General features: G+C 38.6%; 1 protein-coding gene across 7 annotated transcripts in view; it reads left to right on the forward strand.

The window, feature by feature from the left end:
* GJD3 (gap junction protein delta 3) overlaps positions 1–22,598 on the forward strand; it is a 1,257,337-nt gene that overhangs the window by 335,025 nt on the left and 899,714 nt on the right. For 5 of the 7 annotated variants that reach the window (XM_044054493.1, XM_044054491.1, XM_044054494.1 and 2 more), the window contains one exon: positions 17,910–18,068. The gene's annotated coding sequence lies outside the window, so the exon portion shown is untranslated. The remainder of the gene's footprint in view (positions 1–17,909; positions 18,069–22,598) is intronic. The other 2 variants (XM_044054492.1, XM_044054496.1) reach the window with 1 other exon arrangement.

Here is a 22,598-nt window from a genome sequence, read left to right on the forward strand (position 1 = left end):
TCAGAAGACGGGGAAATTATTACTTGCTAAGCAGAAATGAATCTATGTTATCAGTCCTAACTTGCTACTGATGTTTGTATAATCTACTGACACCTGTATAATAAAAGGCTGTTCCCCCTTAGAAACAAAAGATTCCATGATTACAAAAACACTTAGTTAACCCATTAATTAAGGTACATATTAGCCAGAGGAATAAAGTGTAGACAGACTACAAAAAAAGGAATCTAGCAGCTCATCAAAATTCAGTAATTATCAATACCTAAAGCCTAGTTAGACACAAATGTAAGTTTCCTTGCCTTCTATTGACATGGCCACTTTGTACTGAATTGTTCTTACCTTATTTTACAATAGTCAGTGAGAGATATGTCAACAAAGACACCTTATCTGAAGACGTCTAAAAGACTATACAGACAATGGGGTATGTATACTATGTCCATCACTGTACAGTGCAATTGAAATTTTATTTGTGACAGACATGGGTACTAATATGTCATATTTATTCTCGTTCTTTTTTTTTTGTCCCCTCCTTCCATAGGTCCAGCTGTAGTGCTAGATATGGAGGGGATGTGACCACCTGGATTTGTGTCAGCTAGGTCATCAGTAGATGCATGCCTGTCTCACAGCAGAAGAGGAAGATCACCTTCTGAAGTGGATCTGCTGAGCTCACTGGTGGCCTACATGGCTACCTCTCAGAAGGGGTGGGGTGGGGTCAGAGACTTCTCTTTTGACAGTGACCCAGATTGGTCCCCTGGCATCGGGTGTAGCAGCTGATCACATCTGATGTGTGCTAGAAGCTGGATTCCTGCAGTGGGATGATGGAGAACTTCCTGGCATGGCTGATAAGAGTCAAATGACTAATTGGCTATGCCCGTCAAGCTTCTAAAGGCAGAGCCTGTGCATGACATCAGCCACAGAAGGACTGACATTTGAGTGAGGTCTCCTATGAGCTAGTCAGACAGCACCCCCATAACTGCATTATCCTCCTTCTTTGTATGTCCCAGGCATTTAGTTATTGCATAATCAACCAACACCCTCAAGTGTCTTAATGCAGTTGTAAAATGGATGTCCTTATGTTATGGATCTGTAAAATGCTTTGTAAGTTGTACTACTGATATGTTAGTAGACCATAATTAGCATTATGTTATGACTAAATAGTTGAGTCCTGTGAAGCAGTTCCTTTGAAATATTAATTTCAATTGTAGAAAAGTATTCAAGTTCTACAATGGCCTAACTCACTTTGCTAGAATTCCATCTATCACTTTTCATGTATATGAAATAAACGGACTAATAAACATGGAGCTCATGGGTTTATGTAGAAATTTCACAGTAGTTCTAAAAACTAGCACAACAGAAACCACCATAAATACATATATTCTACAAAGTTCCTGATAGATTCTAAAAAGCAAATTTTCTAAAAACTATTCATACTGCACAGTATCACAGCTTCAAAAATTGTGGAAGCTATGGAATGTTGTAGGGTCTTCTAGATTAGTAGACATTTAGAAAGGAATCTCAAATTGACAATTTAAAAGAAGAAAGAAATGATACACGAGAAAAAGGAGATACCCTGCCCTCTCCCACATTCCAAAACAGTTGTTTCTTTGTTAACCTAGTAAATACACTGATCCTTATATCTGTTCTGCTATGACCTAGGCCAGAGGATTTACAATGGATGTTGCTATAGTAAACAATCTGAAGAGGTTACATAGTTCACAATCAGGTATTTCAAGTAGTTATCACAGTTAGATATAATCAGTAGTAAAAATGAAATGTAATGTCATTATGAGGAATTTGAATCAGAGTTATACGAGACAACAAACAATAAGGTAAAGCGATGAACAGTATCAGAATATGCACAAATACAAGACATTAAGAATACAATTACATTCCCAATAACCTTTGGTCATGGATTAATGTGGTGTATATATGGAGATATGTTATGAGGTATGTTATGTGGTAGAGGATATGGTAAAAGACTCTTGAGGGGTGTTTAAGGCTGTGGAATTGGGAAAGAGAGGATGTAGGGTTATTTTTCTGAGTCTGAAATTTTTTTTTAAAGATTTTGTATGGCACACTTAAGGATAACAGCTTAAGAATTCTCTAGAAGAATGCTGTGTTTTCTTGTGTTTAAGGGGTGAAAGCATCATATAAGTTTTTAACTCTGTGAAATTCATGCATACTATAAAAATGTATTATTTAAATTAACAGCAGTGATGCCCTGGCCCGGTGGCATAGAGGAATATGGCCTCAGTTACACAATAACACAAATACTACCATTGCAAAAACTGGCTGAGATGATCATAGACCATAAAGACTCCCAAAATACCACGAAGAAAAATTAAATAAAAAAATTATTTTATTTGTAGTACAAAAGGAATAAGAGCTTTCATCCTGCTTCATCAGGACTTCATCAGATTCAACAACAAAACAGCATTGGAAGTGCTTGTATAGATTTAAAAATGAGGTAAAAGGAAGTGATGTATTAATTAAAAACTCTAACTACTTAAAGAAATAGGTACATTGCAACATAAATAATGTGTACCAAAATAATATAATAAAAAATCATTTTTCAATAAGAGAAAAACCTATATTAACACTTGCATGTTAAAATACACATTAAAAACAAGTGAAAGGTATGTTTAAGAAGGTACATATTAAAAAAAATGTTTATCCTGGGGCCTGTACAAGCCTAGCCATAACAATTCCCTGGCTGTTTCTTCCCACAATATTTACTTCCCTAGACCCTTGTCTAGCAGGGTGACTGACGTGATCCCTGGGTAAATTTCCTATCTCCCATCCAGTCGTCAAGGTTCATTTTGAAGAGGGCCAAGGAGGCGCTCTGCTTGACATGTATGGGCAGTCTATTCCAGAGTATGGGAATCTCTGGGTCAGGAACCTATCCCTCCAGCATGTTTTGTTCATTGTGATGACAAGGTTTAGGTCTCTGGAGTGTGTGGCTCTGATGGATTGGGATTTCTTTGTGTAGCATGTCCAACAGCTCTGTGTTTTATATGGCCTTGTATGTTAAGCAGAGATCACCTCTGAGTAGATGATATGTGACAGAGTATAGCTGGAGGTTTTTTAGATGGTCAGCACAGGGCATCTGCTTTAGGCCTGTGATTCTCTTAGTGAGGTGTTTCTGCGGCCTTTCCAGTTGTTGTAGATGTCTTGTGAGGTACATACCAAATGGGGTGTTGTACTCTATGACGGGTCTAATGAGGGATGAGTACAGTGGGACAGTGACCTACTTTTTTCTGGGTGAAAAGCCCTTAGTGATGAGGTATGCCACATAGAAAGATTTACTGACTGTTGTGGCAATGTGGTTATCGAAGGTGAGACCACTGTCCACCTGTGTTCCTAAGTCTCTTATCACACTTTCGGTGTTTAGTGTACGGCCACCTATGTGGTAATTCATGGGTATATGGTTTTTCCCAAAGGTGATAACTATACACTTCTTGGCATTGAGCTTGAGCCCATGGCTCTGGCACCAAGCATCAGTTTCTGTAAGGCCCTTTTGTAGAATATCCACATCATTTGGGGATTCAATAATGGCTTCCAGTTTGCAGTCATCTGCAAACTTTGTTAGCCAGAGTCCCTTCGTGTTGGCCTGTACTTCAGAGAAGTAGATGCCAAATAAGAGCGGCCCCAGAACTGAAACCTGAGGTACTCCACTTGTCACTTGCCTGGTGCTGGATTTGGAGTTGTCTACTTTTACAGTTTGAGTTCTGTCAGTAAGCCAGTTGGCAACCCATTGAGTGACATAGGGATTTATGCCCAGCTTAGTAAGTTTATCTATGATTCCAGAGTGGGGGATGGTGTCAAAGCCCTTGGTGAGGTCCAGATAGGCTGTGTGGACTGCCCTACCCTTGTCCACGGCTCTGGAGACTGATTCGAAGAAGTCAGTCAGGGTCAGGAGACACGATCAGCCCTTCATGAACTGTCCCCCTTACCCTCGTCCACGGCCCTGGAGACAGATTCAAAGAAGTCAATCAGGTTCATGAAACATGATCGGGCCTTCATGAACCTAAACTGGGTGAGGTCCAGTGTTTGAAGGTTGCCAATGTCTTTGTTTATAAGTTCCATAAAAATATGTTCCATGGCCTTGCAGATCAGGCTCGTCAGACTGATGGGATGGTAGTTCCCAGGGTCCAAGGTGGATCCCCCCTTGTGGAGTGGGATAACTGTAGCTGTGTGCCACTCAGTGAGCATGAAGCCTGAGGTGAGGCTATGATTAAACATGACACTTAGGTGAGGTGCCAGTTCATTTTGTAGTTCATGTAGTACACAGGATGTCGTCTGGTCCCATGGATGCTGTATTCTTAGCTTTGGAGAGTGTGGGTTTTTACATGTGTAGCCATGATTACTGGAATTTGGCAATCTTTTGGTATTGAGATAGGCCCTTTGGGGGCTGAGAGGGGGATGAAGTTGGCACTGAATTGATCTGCCAGGATATTGGCAATGTCCCTGGGATCAGTATATTTAATGTCATTCTGTTGTAGCTCAGAGCAGATCTGAGCATTGCCATTTCGATTCTTGACATAACTATAGAATGTCTTGTGGTTGTCTTTGGAATCTTTGGCAATTTTATTTTTGTAACTAGCTTTGGAGGATTTTATGAGGGATCTCATCTTCTTACTGAGGCTGGTAAGGGAGTTTTCTGCATTCTTGGATTTTCCTCTTTTCTGCAACAGTTTCTTCCTTCTGTTGTATAGTTTGTTTATGACAGGGGAAAACCAGATTGGCTTTTTTTTTTTGGAGGAGAGTGTCTTGGTTCTATTTGGGATGGCACGATTCATGCACGAGTGGATGTGCTCGTACAGTGCTTTAGTGTAGGATTCAGCAGTCAAACTTTCAGTTCCTGTCTGCATGGGTGTCATGAAGTTTGTCACTTCTGACTTGAGTAGCATGAAGTTGGCCTTGGAGAAGTTTTTTACGGATGTTGCCTTACGGGGGGTGGGATGTGGATGTCAAAGGTGATTAGATTATGGTCAGACATAACCAATGAGGGGGTGACCACTGGTGTGGAGCATTGATTTCCCATGTTGGTAATGACCAGGTCCACGATATTGGAGCCCCTGGTGGGACTATGGATTAGTTGATCCAGGGCATTGGAATTTATGAATTCCAAGAACTGTTGGGCAAAGGTGTTTGTACACGAGTAGTTTTCCCACTTAATGGCAGGGTAGTTGAAATCACCCAGTATTAGGGTGTTTGGTTGTATCTTAATATTTTCCAGTATGTCTAGAAAGGTGTAGTGAGAATCTTGGGGCATGGTGGCGGATCTGTAGCAAGCTACAGTTTGTATTGCAGTCTTACCTAGCGTTAGTTGCATGTGGAGAATTTTGGATGCATTGTGTTGGGCAGCTAGCCTGGAGGTGTGAATATCCTTGGTGATTATGGACACTCCTCCACCTTTAGTGTTTCGGTCATGGTTTGGTGGCCGAAAAGTGTGGTAAGAGTTGTAGTCTGGTATTGCAGGGGTGCTCTCTGGAGCCTTGAACCAGGTCTCGGTTACTGCACAGATATTTGATGTTTTCCATTTTTAGGAGTGCCTCGATAGAGTGCATTTTGAAATTTAGACTTCTAGCAGTGCATTTTGAAGTTTAGACTTCTAGCATTGAGTAGCATTACCTTCAGATTTTGCATACTTGTATCTGTTACAGTGGTGATTTTGTCCTTTGAGTCTTGCCTAAAAAAGGCACTATAGGGGTGGCAAGAGCCTTAGCCAGTAACCTGAATCCCAGGGACAACAGGTGCAGACCATCTCTGGCAAAGCATCGTGGTTTGTCGATCATGTCATCCCAGGCAAACAGATACTGGATCCCCTTTGAATGACACCAGAAGCTTAGCCAGTCACAAGTGGAGTCATACTGACAACACACACCTAAGAGTTGATCTAGAAGTCAGGGACTTAGGGACACAAACACATAGTAATCTAGCCTTTGACCATCAAATGTCTAGAGTCATAAGGAAATCATTCTAAGTTGTTCAACTTGTAAACAAAGGTATAGCATCTAGGTCCAAGGAAGTCATTGTTCCACTGTGTTTGGTATTCATCAAACCTATGTACCTAACCAGGCGTATCCAACAACTGGACCATCCACAGAGGTTCCTCACTAAAAGAATACAGGGTGTAAGTAACATGTCCTGTGCAGACCAGCTCAAGACCCTATCCCTGTTTTCTGTCTCCTACAGGCTGTTAAGGAGTGATCTATGCCTGGCATACAATACATTGTCAGACCCCACCCTGATGGGATTCCTGCATAACTGTAGAATAAGCAGCACCAGAATTACCTGTTTTAAAGACTTGAACCTTGCCTGTGATATAAATAGGACCTGCTGGAGAGACAGGTATGTATCCCAGAGACTACCCCTTCTCTGGAACAGGCTCCCCATCCATGTGAGGCAGAGTTCCTCTCTAACCCAATTCAAGTGTAACTTGGACAATTGGATGAGGAACAGGAAATTCATCCCTGGTTTGGCACCTATGTCTATAATGGACACAGGCAACCTGTAAATGGTTCATTCCCAAGGCCCCTGTTTATTAATGTTTCACCTCCCAAACCCCTGCTTACACTTATCAAGGGTACCAGAACTTTGAGATTTGAGATGCATGGCTCGGCTTAAAAAGGCCCTTCTGGTCATCAGCCAAGTAAACGACTATCAACCTATTAATATTTTGGCTGTGTTTCTGTTCCTAACTACATTATCATTAGGCCTTTGAGGCTTTGTCATAGAAGGAGTCTTATCCAGAGGACATTAAAGCTCAACTTCTGGATGTCTCAGATCAGCACTTTCTCACTATTTGAGAAACCAGGTCATGGTATTTCAAATGTGTAAGAAACATGGAGATAGCTGTTAAGCAGCTCTTTGTGAGCAGGTAACTTTCCAACTAACTAGTGACTATTTTGGGGAAAGTAGTAGTTGCTTTGTCCGAACTTGTACTAACAAGAACAAGCTTCTTCATATTCTCCTGCTTCTTCTGGAGGAGTTCCCAAAACTAACAACAAGATAAACTGGTTAACCTCAGCTTACAACTCCTTCCCCACCCACACCCCTTAGAGACAATTTTCCATCATATTTCACAACCTGGAAACATATTACTTCAGCCTCATGGGTTCTGCAGATAATTTCAAGAAGTCAAATCAATAGGATTTCAAAAGCATCCTCACACACTACCGATTTCTCCCACACCAGCTCATCAGGTGGATGTTGCTGTAGGATTACTGAAACAGGATTTTGCTAAAATACATTGTTATCGTAGTGAATTTATGTACAACATACCTGAACTCATTGCGCTGTACTGCTGGTTACCTGGTGTTTGTATTGTATTTTCTGTTTGTGTTCTAGTAATTGCACTGTGTTGTAAATGTTCATTACAACCCTGGCTGGGCCTGCAATTGGTCAGCTCAATCAATGCTAAGTAAATACATAAACAAATAAAAACAAGAAAAAAAAATACAGTGGGCCCAGACCACCAAAAGGGAACATTTATAGACCTCAGAAAAAAAAGAACACATGGAAACCACCAATTCTGGATCTTTCCAATCTAAGTAAGTTTATTATGCAAAGAAATTCAGAACATAATCATAAAGATTTGCCTTCATAGAATATAGTTGATTTAGAACAATATCGTATATAGAGGGTGCATACAGTTTTATCACTGGTTGACCATTTCAGAGGAAATGTATATAAACTTTCTAGTGGCAGATTTTCTTGTTCAGTTTACCACTCGCCTTTGTACTACACAAAGTCCTGAGTGTATTTATAGAATGGGTTTGTACATACAACCATATACCTGTATCTAGACAATTGTCTTTTACTGTGGCTTGAACTCCAGGACTCTTACATCAATAGCTGATAGTGATAAGAGAACTTTCAGTGTGTGAACATAACTGTAAACTACAAAAAATCAAGTTCAGTCTCATATCCAGTCCTATCCCTCATAGCAGCAGCTCTGGATTCATTACAGGTAAAAGTCGTCCTTCTCTAAGAAAAAAGAGGAGATCACATCTTTCACAGAAGGAATTAGTTCACTCTTAGTCACAACAGTAAGGCAACACTTTAGGGTTATGAAGCACATATCCTCTTGCAGTAAAATAAGCTCTCGCACAGCCTGTATATGAGAACCTTAATGGTTGCTGAAGGATATGGGGAATCAGACTGGAGTTTCTCAGTAAATTACAGATTCTAGTTCTGAACTCAGTGAAGAAGGAACCTCTTTAGCAATAAGATCCAGACAATGTATCAATAGGAGTGCCCCTTTATCTCCAAGCCCAACAATCCAACAACTTCTTCCTTGGATTAGCAGAATAGAGTTGGTGTTCTCTAAAGGAAAGGTCTGTTCATGTCACTGGTAGGAAATGAGAGCAATTCTAAGTAAAGTGGATGCATGCCTTCCCGCCAAAACCACTGCCTAAGGCTTTTCTGAAAGCAATACTCAACAGGGTTGGAGTGGACTGAGATTGACAGCACCAGCGTAAGCAAGACAACCGTGAATTTCTCTGTTTATTCAAACCGATACCTCCCAAAAATTCAGCTTCCTGTAGACAGTATAGTGTTTGCACAAGCCAAGGCAAAGTTCTTTATCACAGTTTGATGTCACTCAGTGTTTTAGCTTTTAAGGTAGGATTTTATTCGTAACTGAATTATTGTGTCCTGGAGTACTAGCAGTCATAATCATAGATAACAACTATCATACCTCTCAAGTGTCTAGATTTTTGCCTTATACTTTTTGTCTGTTCTTAATAAAAGTTTGGTTTTCTGGCAAATTGTCCCTATTTTTATGTCTTTGTCCTCTCATTTTTATGACTTTGTCCAGATTTCTTGCTCTAAGAGGTTGAGAGATATGGCTAAGCGTCCTAATACCTAAAACTCATATACACTGTAGTGGAAAATGATTTTAGAATGGGCAGACATACCTTAGTATTTAAAAAACTGCTTACCACTCACACTAATTGCTAAATGCAGGTTGGCCAGTTAGTGCAATAGCAAGAAAATGATGCAGAGACAGGAAGTGCTGCATTGAAAGAGTTCATTATTATCTCGTTAGCATGTCCTTCAGTCACACACTATCTCTGTCACACCTGACTGCACTAGTGTTCCCCCCTACTGGCCCATGCATCCCATTGGCCAAGGCACCCTCTTACAATCCCATGTACACAGACACACACACACACACACACACACACACACACACACACACACACACACACACACACACACTCACTTACTCACTCACTCACTCACTCACTCACTCACTCACTCACTCACTCACTCACTCACTCACATATCCAGACTTTCAGTTCCCTACTTAAGCCTGTTACTGCGACCACCCAGACAGATAAACATTCACACATAAATGCATTCATGCAACTTCATTTATGCCTACACAAACACACACACACACACACACACACACACACACACACACACACACACACACACACACACACACACACACACACACACACACACACACACACACACACACACACACACGCACACTCATCCACACATAAATACACACTAACACACCCCCACCCCAACATCTTCATTGAACATGCCTGCATTGAGAATGCTTCCATTGGAGCAAATGGGTGACCTCCATGTTTTTACGGTAATCACGTTTTCCTCCCAGAGTAAAATTTAAAATTGTTTGGCTGAGAAATCATGAATTACAGATACTTCTAGGGAGAGCACATGGCTAATTAGCATTAGGCACTCTCCTGGACTGCTGCAATAGCATACAGGTCTGCCTGTGAGACTACCCTCTGCACAGAGGTCACTACAACAGGAAAACTTTGAAGGCGGGGGGGTGTTTAAACTGGTAATTCTTCGCATGATGGGGAAAACTTATGAGCTAAAGCTTAATTACATAAGCCTTTCTGAATCCCAGGGCCAAGGGTTAGACCCACTTAATACCTCACTTCCAGGACTGAAAGGATATATTAATCAACACTTTTTGCATATTTCTGCAATGTTAGCCTGTATTCGTGCATTCCCTTAAGTGGTAGCTAGTCCTTCTTTTAATTACAATTAATACCAAGTGTCATTCTGTTGGTATTTAACTCAATGCTGGAAAAGTTAATTTTGCCCGACTTTCAAGCACAAGATTCATTGGACTTAAGATGTCTTTTATAGAAACAGAAACCTCTAGCAACTATCTCAAAAATAGAAAATTTAAGAACTCCATGTATTAAAGTGTAACCCCCCCATACCCCGGTTTGAAAATTAGAAGTTGTGACTAAAAAATAATGCTTCATTTATGCCACAGGTGATGTCAGCTGTTGCTTTAAACCAGTCAGTTCAAATACCATTTGTTTTACCCTAATTACCACAATGCTGGATAATTTGTATAATGCATGTTGGATATTCAGAGATATTTGAGATACCACGATGGACTGAATCATTCTTTCAGAAAATCTTATCAACATTTCTTCCCTGTACGAAAGGAAAGGTAGGTTTGTCTTTTGCTGTGTGAACATTATCAAACTGGTCAGTCCTTTGTACTGCCTTTTGTTAAGTTGTAAGTTCTAAACTTCAAGACCCTGTTTAGTCTGATTCTACAAGAGGTGCAGCACTATCTCATGTTTTGACAAACAGTAGCTTGGACAACAGTGCATGTTTTTTACTAAACACTGCAAACTAGAAACCTGGCGCAGAGGTAGGACAGGTTGTGATACAGCTGTGTTACAGAGAATCCTGTTAACTGTCCGTCACCGTGGAACTACCTACTTACTACTTGGGATTCTATCCAGATTTTATGATTTGCTTCTAGAGTGACCCTCTGCAAATAAGATAAACTAATCATGTAAAATAGTCACCATAAAAGTACACCTTTGAGGAAAGTAGTGCAGCAGTAAAGCTACCCTCCATTCATTCCCATTTGTCTTCACTGAATAACTTGGTATTTATTTATATTTTCTTAGTATAAATAATCTATATGGTTTATATGGTACACTTTTAAAGAATGCATATATGCATGCACATGTAGTCATATGTATTGACATATATATATGTGCATACATTTTATATATAATATATATATATGTATATATATATATATATATATATATATATATATATATATGGGTCTACTTCTCTTAATCGACAACACAGTTTGTCGAGTAACAGAAGATCAAACTCACTTTAGCGAAAGTGCACATCATTGAAAGTGCACTTTCACTGAAGCCGATTGTCAAAAAAACAAAAAATTCAATTGAAACTGTTTATGCAGTGGGGCAAGCCCCCCTGCACCCCCCTACTTAAATATACCAACTCCGAGATCGCACTACAGTGGGGAAAAGGATATATTTCCTTATCCCCACTGTAATCGGCTTAGGCGAAAGTGCACTTTCAATACTGTGCACTTTCACTGAAGTGGGTTCGATCTTCTGTTATTCGACAAACTGTGCTGTCGATTAAGAGAATGGGAGCCAAATATATATATATATATATATATATATATATATATATACATACATTTATATATATATAAGCACACACACATACACTTACACACACACACACACACACACACACATATATATATATATATATATATATATATATATATATATATATATATATATACTTTTAATATTGATCAACTTTTCCAAAAGAAAAACAATGCTTTTTGGAGCCATGCCCAGGATAGACAACTCCCCCCAGTATTAATAATTTTTTATCACAGTAGCACTGCATTAGACAATTGCTCTTCATTTAAATACATAGGAATTTGGCTAGACCCATACCTTAACTTCAACCTACTCATAGAAAACACTAGGAAAAAGATTAGTCCATTATTATTTTGGACTACCAAAATCCTTCTGTTTCTTCCGAATACTCAAGAATAGCAATAGGCAAAGACATTCTACTAGCCTGGATAAAATATGGACGCTCACTAATAGCATAGGCTTCAAAAAGAAAAAAATCAGCAGAATCTGCAGGTTCTCCACACATGTCCCAAAGCATGGGTCCAGATGGAGAGATGACAAACTCAGCAAGCAAAGGAGATTAGTATTGCTGGAACTAAATTTATCCTCAATTCTTGGAGAGTATCTTCACATGGTAGACCCCGTTTTCACAAAATGTCACCATGACAACACTGATATATAAATGTTTATCATAGAGATAGGTAGGTTAAAAAAAATACAAAAGAGGGCTGGGTGCACAAGTGCCATGATAAAAAGTGCCCAATCCTGGCATGCCTACTTGTGCCAAGAATGGAAAAAATGACAATCTAAAATCCTCAAGACAAGGAAACATTCCTACAATGTGGTTAGGCTAGGCTCAGGGTGAGGATGGCCCCCCCTGTTGTAGAAGGAAGTAGTAGTTCACAAAATCACAAAAATTAACAGGCCAAAAAAGAGCCATAAAGATCATAGAGCTACCTACTGCTGATGAGGAAGAAATTCTGTACTGTTACTGTTGTGCAAGAAGCCTAGAATATCCAGATAGATGATATTCAAAAATATTAAGAGAGAAATTAGAGGAAAGAAAAATACTTCCAGGAGAAAAATGATCAAAACCTTCAAATGCAACAAATCCAGGAAAACACTACATAGACAAAGAAACGTTGAGTTGCTTGTAAAAAGAAGCAACAGGGGATGTGTGAAGATATAAAGAACAAAACATAAAGATTTTTGGAAGCTATAAAAAGAAACATGGGCATAGGAAATATTTATGCAAAAGAGAAAGCCAAATTAATCCATGCAAAAAAGCAGTTCCAAAGATATTTGAAGAGAAATGGAGGCAAAGGCACCCAGGTATGGAACATTCTACAATATAAAAATAATCAAACAAAGGGGGAAAGTAGAAAAGAGAATTAGTAATAGAGAAGTTAAAGAAATAAAAACTGATTGTGTGGACTACCTCAAAGTGAAGGATTTATTGTAAAAAAATCCAACACCAGTAATGTCACAGCATAATGGAAAAATGAGTCCCTAAATTAGGGAGAAACAGGTCAAATGGGAAGCATATCATCACTTGTCATATGAAGATGTTTGGAGTCATCAGTAAGAAACCAGTACAAAAGTTCAGTTGGAATTGCACAGCAAGGGAAGGAGCAGAAAATAGTGGCAACTTTGATACGGTCAGTGTTGCGGAGTGATGGGCGAATGAGTTCCCATATCAAACAGCAACAGATAACGCAGGATGCAGCTCAAGAGAATATGTCACAGGAAGACATTCTGGAAATTTTTGCAGAATGTCCACAAGAAACAGCAAAGAACATGCTCTCAATTTAGAAGAAAATGAGCTAAGGGAAAAATTGCTTGATTTAATAGAGATAGACATTTTAAGATTGATGAAAGAAATATATTACAGAAAGTAAATAAAAACCAAAAATGTTGGAAGTTTGACAAAACAGATGAATTCAGTAATCAAGACTATAAACAGAAATTCGTGTGAAAAAAGAGAAGTAAATTGGATATATTACTGTGTAGCTAAATTACAAACAAAAAAATATTTGACAGTTTCCCACATTCATGGATAAAAGAGTGCTTATAGCTGTATAGGATACACCCTAGCATGATCAATTACATTACAATGACCATGAAACAGTGGCAGACCACTTTGCAGCTAAGCCATGATAAAGGACAAATTATTATTCCAGGGATAAAAATTGAAAGGGGAATCAGTGTGAATGTCACTGCTGCTCTTTAGTCTTACCCTTAACCATTAAGCTGTCTACTTAACAGATTAGGTCATGGTTACAATTTGGCACCCAGAAAACAACCAAATGTAAGGACTTCTTTTTGTGGATGACTTAAAACTGTACAGTTCATCAGATGAGAAATTGAAAGCACAACTGCAAGTGGTCTAAATTATCTCAGATGATATAATAATATCATTTAGTCTTGATAAATGAGCAAAAACAACATTTAAAGCAGGAAAGCTTCATCATTAAGAAAATATCAGTCTAGGACAGGAATGTGATATAAAGGAACATGAGCAGGAGGGAGTGTATAAATATTTGAGAATTGATGAAAGATTGACAATAAAACATGGACAATTGTGAACAAACTCAGTGAGGAATATTTTAGAAGACAAAAACTAGTGCTGGAAGCAGCCCTGACATCTAGGAACAAAGTCCAAGATATAAACCAATTTGTTCTTCCTGTTCTAACTTACAGTTTTGGTGATGATTGATTGGCCCAAAAAGGTACTGGATTAGTTGGACAGGAAAACAAGAAAAATGCCTCATGCTTATCAAATGATATATACAAATCAGTGTATACCAAAGAGTATATATTCCTCATTCTGAAGTAAGTATGGCTCTCCTCAGAACTGATTATATGTATAGATCTGCAATCATGGGACTGCATACATACCTGGTGACCTCACTAGATCCAAACTTGGTGAAAGTTTTAAAACATGAGGAGAAGTCTAAGATGATTTCCCTGCTTTGTTTAGCAGAAGCATAGTAGTGTCAAGTGGGAATAGAAATCAAACCAGAAGTAGACAAAAATCAGCAGAAACTGAATGTGCCAAAAGAAAAAAATATAAGAAGGATCAGGTGAGAAGGCAAGAAATGTAGAAAAGCATAAATATTGTGGCAAGTACAGAAAACTCCTGGAACAACCTCATGTCAATCAGGGTTTGACGCAGGAATAGTTAAGTAGAAGTGAATGTAAACCAAAACATGAAAGCTTAGTATCGGCATTCCAGGATAGTGGACTATGTACACGTTGGTTTACAAAGTCCATTGAATATGTGGGAGAAACAGACAAATGCAGGTGATGTAAAACAGAACTGGGAACAGTCACACACATTGTTGCTGAGTGTGATACCTTCATGGCAGAGGGTCTGTATACTGAAAGGTATAATAATGTGGCAAGACTACTGCACTGGGAGTGTGCAAACATTACAACACTGAAGAAGCCAAGAAGCATTGGAAACATGAGCCACAAAGCATTATAGAGAATGAAGAAGTGTATATCACATGGGATCACCCATTACTAACAATTCAGAAAATAGATGCGAGAAAAGCAGGTAGAATAGTCCATGAAAAGAAAACAAAAATAACATTGATCATTGAAATCTCCACACCCAGTGATTACAGTGTCTTATGTAACAGTAGAAGGAGCAATGGGTCTCGTAAAAAAGAATTTACAATCATATTTAAATATGCTACTGATACATGTAACTCCATATTAACTGAAGGAGCCAATTCTGGGCACATTGCAGGTGCTGCGAAGAGTACTTTTGGTTAGCATCAAAGACTGAAACAGTACTAATTTCATGAACTTTAATTATACACTGACTTAGACATGGGGTCCATTCCTGTCATGGTATTAGAAACCCAAAAGACTTGGAGAAATTAAAACATTAACACCACTAAACTGCACTACACTACAAAAAGTAAACTAGCTACTAGTCAAACAACAGTATAACCTCCTCTTATGTAATCAAGTTCTCCTATATAGTCACACAATTTCCTTCTGGCAGCGAGACAATTAAAGCAGCCCTCATCCTACAATTTCAGAAATTGAAGCCACCTAGTTCCTACCCTACAAGCTTCTAAAGCTAAACTACTATGCGCAGATCATTGGTTCCTATTTCTAGGCAAATATAGAGTATGACATCTATCCCTGATGATTTCAAAGAAATAATTTCTTATCCAAAATTCCATGCACAATTAAAACATTATCTTCAGGATAATGCTTCATGCAAATGCCAACACTCTGGACATATTGCCTAAAGAATCTTGTTGTACTGCATTAGTTTGCCTCCTAACAATTTTGCAAGATATCAATCTGACTGCATTTAAATAACGATATACATATATGTATACACACACATATATCTATATTTAAGCTATATATGTAGATAGGGGAACACTTCACAATGCCAAAATCTTGAAAGATCGAATTTTATATGGCCATGATCATATGACTGAACTTTTGGAATTCCGACATTGTGAATGGAGATCTGCATACAGTGCAGAATAGGAGATTTAGCTTTTCCTCTCTGTAGTGCGATCTTGCAGTTGGAATATTTAAGTAGCGGGGAAGTCGGGGATACAGGGGTGCTTACCCCCCTGCAGAAACATTTAAGTTTTTTTTTTTTTTGGATTTGTTTAGGAATTTCAATATTCTGAAACATCGGTCATATGGTCTCGATCATATGAAATTCGATGTTTCGGAATTTCAAGATTCTGAAGTGAATCCGTAGCTAGATATATATGATATTTATATATATACTTTTGTATATTACTACACTTGTATGAATGCTTCTCTCTATATTGTATATAGTGACTGCTTTTGTCTGCATTCTATACTCATCATAACGAACTTACCATACTGTAATTTATATATATGTTTTTGTTTTTTTTGCTTTTCCTTATTTCTCTATGGGCTGAAACAGAAATCGATCTTTTCTGATCAGTGCTCTATCCCAGTTAACAAATGCAAATAAAATAAGTAAAGATATCTGTGTATATCTATATGCATAGACACATGTAGTTGAAGCATTGGTGGACGAGAGACTTTAGTGTGAAAAATTAATATTGTAGTGAAGGTTCACAGTGTGTTGAACTGTGCAAGTCTGCAGAACACTTTTATATAGTCCCATTTATTATGTCAGAATGCAGATGGATGGTGTTTAATGTGTTATGCATTACAGCAAACATATTTCATCAGCATATGCAGAATACACTAAAAACTGACCATCTGCATTTAATTTTAACCTGTTTTCATGTGTGTGTATGTGTGTGTGAGATCTCCATACTGGCTCAGTTACCAGATTTCTGAGGTGTTGGTGCAGGACTGCTAGCAGTCTTGTAAGGAGCTTTTTTGTGCTGTGCGATCTCAGAGTTGCTATATTTAAATAGTGGGCATATGAGGCGGGTGCAGGTGACTTGCCCACCAGCAAAAAGAATGTTTTGTTACTGTTTTGTCAATGTTTTCAATAGCTTTTTGTTTTAGATATAGTGGTTTAGATATAGTTATGAGTTAATAAAATGTGATGTTTTATACACCCACACACCAAGCACATTTCTTGCTGAGGTTCCTTACTTTGGAGAACTGCTGTAGGGTCATACAAATGCTACTTATTTGAGAACCTTGTGCCACTGCAATACATGTGATGGCATAAGAACAGCCGCACTGATCTTCAGAAGGAGAGAAATTGCAATAGAAAAAGGCCAGCTCAACATAGCTTCAATTGGGAATATTAATGTTATAGTTTACGTGTTCCCAAAGATCTGCTACTATGCACAACTCATTCAACTATACTTTGATTAATATCTTGTCTTACTTCTTACATTTTAGACTATTTTTCTAGTTTAAGATCTGCTACATATATTTTACCTGCATCATTATTTGAAAAAAAGATAACCTTGCCTTTTAGCAGCTCCACTGATATTTTTCAGGTACCTAGCTGGGCCTTACTTTGTATCTGTGTACCTGATTACTGGTAAAGTCCTGGATTCTAGTGTTGCTTGCAGCTCTTTTTTGTATTCCATAAGGTACATTCTAATCTCCTTGCAGCCCATTTCTGATGTCAGCCATCAGTACAGTTATTCCTCTCCATAGCTGTCACAGTGAGGACACTTGTGCTTTCACACATTGGCAGTGCGTATCTGCACTAAAACCCAGCATGGTGGAACTTACTTGGGTTCTTTCTGCTCTTGAGCCAGGCCTAATGGGATGCAGATGTGTGTGATAAAACATTGGCAGCCATTTGCCACTGGTTTGTGGACCTCATTATTGCATCACCATTGTTTACCCTCTTTTAAGAGATAGTGAAATGGAGATATCTTATCTCCACACTATAAGTCTAACAGAACAAAAGGCCCAGAATAATCATTACACTTCACTCTGACTGATCTCTAAATGGCTGTACTCCATGGTCAGCTATTGCTTACCTTAATGTTGACGCCATTGCATCTTTTCTTTTCACAGGATCTGCATTGCTGACATTTTCTTTCTTCTTTTCGAAACAGGATTGTCTATCGGTGGTGTGCAAACATGTTTTACTGTTTGCCTTGCTTTTGCCTCAGCATCCAGCTATTGGCACCGTAATGGCACTAGGATAAGGGATTACACATGGTACCACAACAGGTAAGTAGCTCTTATGAAATGTTTGTCATTGGCTATAACACATGGTTCTCAGGACATTGTTCTGTTAGTGGTTAGTGTTTTATTCATCTCATTCTTTTGCCCTCAAAGTTCTGTTGATTTACTTTTGTGTGGGGTACATCTGCTAGTACTTACATTCTTTTGATTCAGTCCTTTCTACTGTATACAGGTGCATTAAAGCTGAGTAGAAATACATCTATATCTATCTCTCTCTCTCTCGATATATATATATATATATATATATATATATATATATATATATAAATATATATGTATATACATATATACATACACATACATACACATATATACACACGCACACATACACACATTTATATATGTGTATATGTGTATGCATATATATTTATATATATGTATTTATTTTTATATATATGTATTTATCTTTATCTATACATATATATATATATATATATATATATATATATATATATATATATATATATATATATATATATATGTATAGGTATAGACTATGTACTGTATTTATCCTCTTGTCTCTGTTGCTTCTATACATTTGCAAAGAGGAGGTCTCCACTATGCACCAGGTGGGTTTTAGTAAATGTATATGTAAAGCAACAGCTTCTTGCCTTCTGTTGGTCAGGCTTTCTCATATGCACCCCAGTTTTCCAGTAGCTTTACTTATTACTCTCCACTTTGCTTTCATACCTTGGCCTCATGTAGTATGAGTATCCCTCTCAGTCCATTTTTCTGTTCATTGTTTGCTGCTACATAGAGCTGTTGCAGAAATACTTGCATCTCAGTTGTAATTAACACATGCAGATTGCTGTTTCAGGTAAATGGAAAAAGGCTCTACTGCATCACTAGAGAAGCTGGGTTATTTATTTAATTGCTGTACGTGGTTCTCTGCCCAGGTTATATTTTCAGCAGTGGCATTTCTGTCTTCCATGCCTCAGTGGTGCTGTCTAGGTCCTCATTTTTATTTGATATCACACCTTTCACTGAGCATACAAGATACAAGCATTTTAACTGTGCCATCACTAAGCAGTTAGCTCATTTCATTACTGCAGTGCTTTCTGACATCGTTTAGTGCATGTCATCCGGACAGGTTATATTCCCATGTACAACATTTCAACATACTTTCAGTAAATGAGAATATTACATATGTGACTTATGATAAAGAGTTGTTACTGAAAGTGTTTTAAATGCTTAATTTATAAATGCTGTCTGGAATGGGAAGTTTAAATTATTGGCCAGTGCTAGTAAGAGCTTAACACTCTGCTCATGTTATTTTGGTCTGCGAGGTATACGGTGCTTACTAATGCTAGATCCTGAACTTAATACAACTTCACGTCAGGTGTGTGCAGTAACAGAACATAAAGCAGATGATGCATAACAATGATTAAACACTTCGGATAGCAATGCGCATGTAGGAGACTATGAATTTAATCTGTGCTGCTTTTTGAAGGGTTATAGGATAAACACATAGAGTGAGTATTACATGAAGAATTTAAAGTACAAATTACAGAGTTTTGCAGTTGGTAAAGCCGATATGTCATCCGTTGGATAGTAGGCAAATTTCTGTGTAGTTTAAAGTGGAATGGAAATTATCATGTACCTGAGGGAACATATGCTGCTTTTGAAAGTTCTTTTTGCTTTGTATCTACACTGATCCACTGGGCCTTCAGATAAGTATAACCACTTTATTCTGTGTAACCTAACTTCTGGGCTTTGTCTGTTTAACTACCAGGGGTGACGTTGGTGGCTGACAGAACAGTTGGGCATTGTAGTGACAAATATGAACAGGTATAATGTATTTGCTGGGAAGCCCTGAAATGTTTAATCTTCTGTCACAAATGAATAAGATGTCTGGGAGTTTCAAAAGGCAGCCATTATCATTCCTTCTGTTCACCATCAAATAACTGAACTCATGCCTAACCTGTCATTCATCTATATCGCTTTTTTCCGACTTTGAACAGAAGTAACTGTCCAGATTCCCTTAAGTTATCTCTGTCTGCCAGTTCTACAGTGACTTGATCACATTCCTAAATTGAAGCCATCTGTATCACTAATGAATGACCTTCATCATTGTCAGGGGACCAGCACCAAGAAAGTCTTCCAGAGATGGGTGGGGAGTGCTGGTCAATACCGCTTCCCCCTTCCTTTTCCAGCAGGACTGATCTATAGTGCCCAAGACAGCATCTTGTGTACCTATTTTGCCCTGCAAAGTGACTTAGAACTTTAAATAAAATAAAGGCAGTATCCATTCCCCTTTTACAGACTAGAGCAACTTAAGGCTACAGTTCTGAACTAAAGACCACTGCTCATGTTCTCAAAAAGCACAGACTTGTTCTGCGTATTGGGACTGCGTTCTACTAAGCACTCAACTCTCTTACTCTTTAAGTAAGCAAGTGCTGTTTTTTGCACTTGTACATTAAGTGCTATGTTCTGTAGCTTACCTTTACCTTCCTGAGTAACAGGTTGAGGAGAAAGTAGCTTGCCTCTACACCCTACACTCATACCTGTAATAACAGACTTGCTTCTTCAAACAATTAAACTATCAGATCAACGACAGATTTCTTATGCAGATTGCCTAAGCTTCTGCCAGTGATACGTTATTTGAAAATGCTGGTACAGGGAAAGTCAGATTCATTCACGGAATTAATTGGAGTACTTTTGTCACATGACTGGTAGCCACACTCAAGCTCTAATCCCTCTGGACAAACCTTTGAACACATTTCCGTGGTACCGTTACCCTTCTCTTGTCTGTCAGAACAGAATCTGTAGTGCCCAAAGTAATGTGTCCCTCTTTTCCTTACTGTCTTTCCATACTATTTATGATTAAGACATGGCAATGTGCACCATATTTCCCTATTATTGTTGCATATTAATTATAATTGTCCAAGATTATATAACATTCCCAAATGTATTAGCATGTCTTCCTATGCATTGTTCTTTTGTTTTGTACTATGCTTTACAATGCATAAATGTTATACACATTTATGCTTTATGTGCATTGCTACTCTATTGCTGTTTGTAATGTCAATGTTTGAGTTAATGCTAATCAGTTATTGGGGACACTGTATAATATTTAAATGCATGCAACAGTTGGGAAGTTGTGCAACACAGGTTAGCTAATGGTGTGATTGTTTCAGGATCTAGCAATAAATATTCCTGCGTGTTTAAAGTGCAGTAATGCTTTAAAGAGCTTCCGATTGTCAGAGGTGCTTGTTTTGTACAGTACAGATACAATCTTACATGGATGAAGAGCTTTCTTTGATGGATGAACCATACACCAATGCACTGTACGAACAAGTACATAAAAGCATGGAACTAGCAATACCCAACAGAACCAAGACGCTCTCTTACAAAAAAAGGAAGCAAATGTGGTGGTCCCCTGCCATTAATAAACTCTATAACAGAAGAAAGAAACTATTGCAGAAAAAGGTGAAGTCCCAAAACTGGAAAAACTCCCTTATTAACCTCAACAAAAAGTTGAGATACCTCATCAAAACCTCTAATGCTAGCTATGAAGGCAGAATTGCAGAAAACACTAAAAACAACCATAAAGCCTTCTAGTTATATCAAAAATTTCCACGGCAATACCTAGGTTTGCTCTGAGTTACTGCACAATGGTACATCCTATACTGAGCCAACTGATACTGCCAACATACTGGCCGACAGATTCAGTGCCAACTTTACCCCTCTCTTCCCCCCTAAAGGACCAATTACAATACTAGAGGAAAGCAAGGCATCCAGCATTACTGCAGCACAGGTTAAAGCTGCATTGTCCAAGGCCAAGAATACAGCTTCCATAGGACCTGACAATATCCCTAGATGCGTTCTGCATGAGCTACAAAGTGAACTGACACCACATCTGTGTGCCCTGTTCAATCGCAGCCTCACTTCAGGGTTTGTCCCTACCAAATGGCACACTGTTACATTCATCCCTGTCCATAATGGGGGAGAGACTACAGACCCTGGGAATTATCACCCCATTAGTCTAATATGTAAAGCTATGGAGTGCATCATCATGGACCTAATTAACAAAGATATAAGGAATCTCCAAGCTCTAGATCCCATACAATTTGGTTTTGTGAAAGGTAGATCATGCCTGCACAACCTGGTTGACTTCTTTGAGTTAGTCATCAGTGCTGTGGATGAGGGCAAGGCAGTTCATACAGCCTACCTCGATCTGGCCAAGGCCTTTGATACCATTCCCCACTCATGAATTATTGATAAACTCACCAAACTAGGCATCAACCCCTATATCACTAGGTGGGTTGCAAATTGGCTCACAGATAGAACCCACAGTGTGAAAGTAGCGGTCTCCAAGTCAGACCGCTGACCAGCCATGAGTGGAGTCCCACAGGGATCAGTCCTGGGTCCTCTCCTGTTTGGCATCTACTTCTCAGAAGTCCAGGCCAACATGGAGGGACTCTGACTGACTAAGTTCACAGATGACTGCAAGCTAGGAGCCATTATTAACTCCCCAAGTGATGTAGACATCCCATAGAAAGGCTTCACTGAGAC

Source organism: Protopterus annectens, chromosome 13.part0 (assembly GCF_019279795.1).
Source record: "Protopterus annectens isolate FY-2018-M chromosome 13.part0, PAN1.0, whole genome shotgun sequence".
NCBI classification, from domain to species: domain Eukaryota; kingdom Metazoa; phylum Chordata; order Ceratodontiformes; family Protopteridae; genus Protopterus; species Protopterus annectens.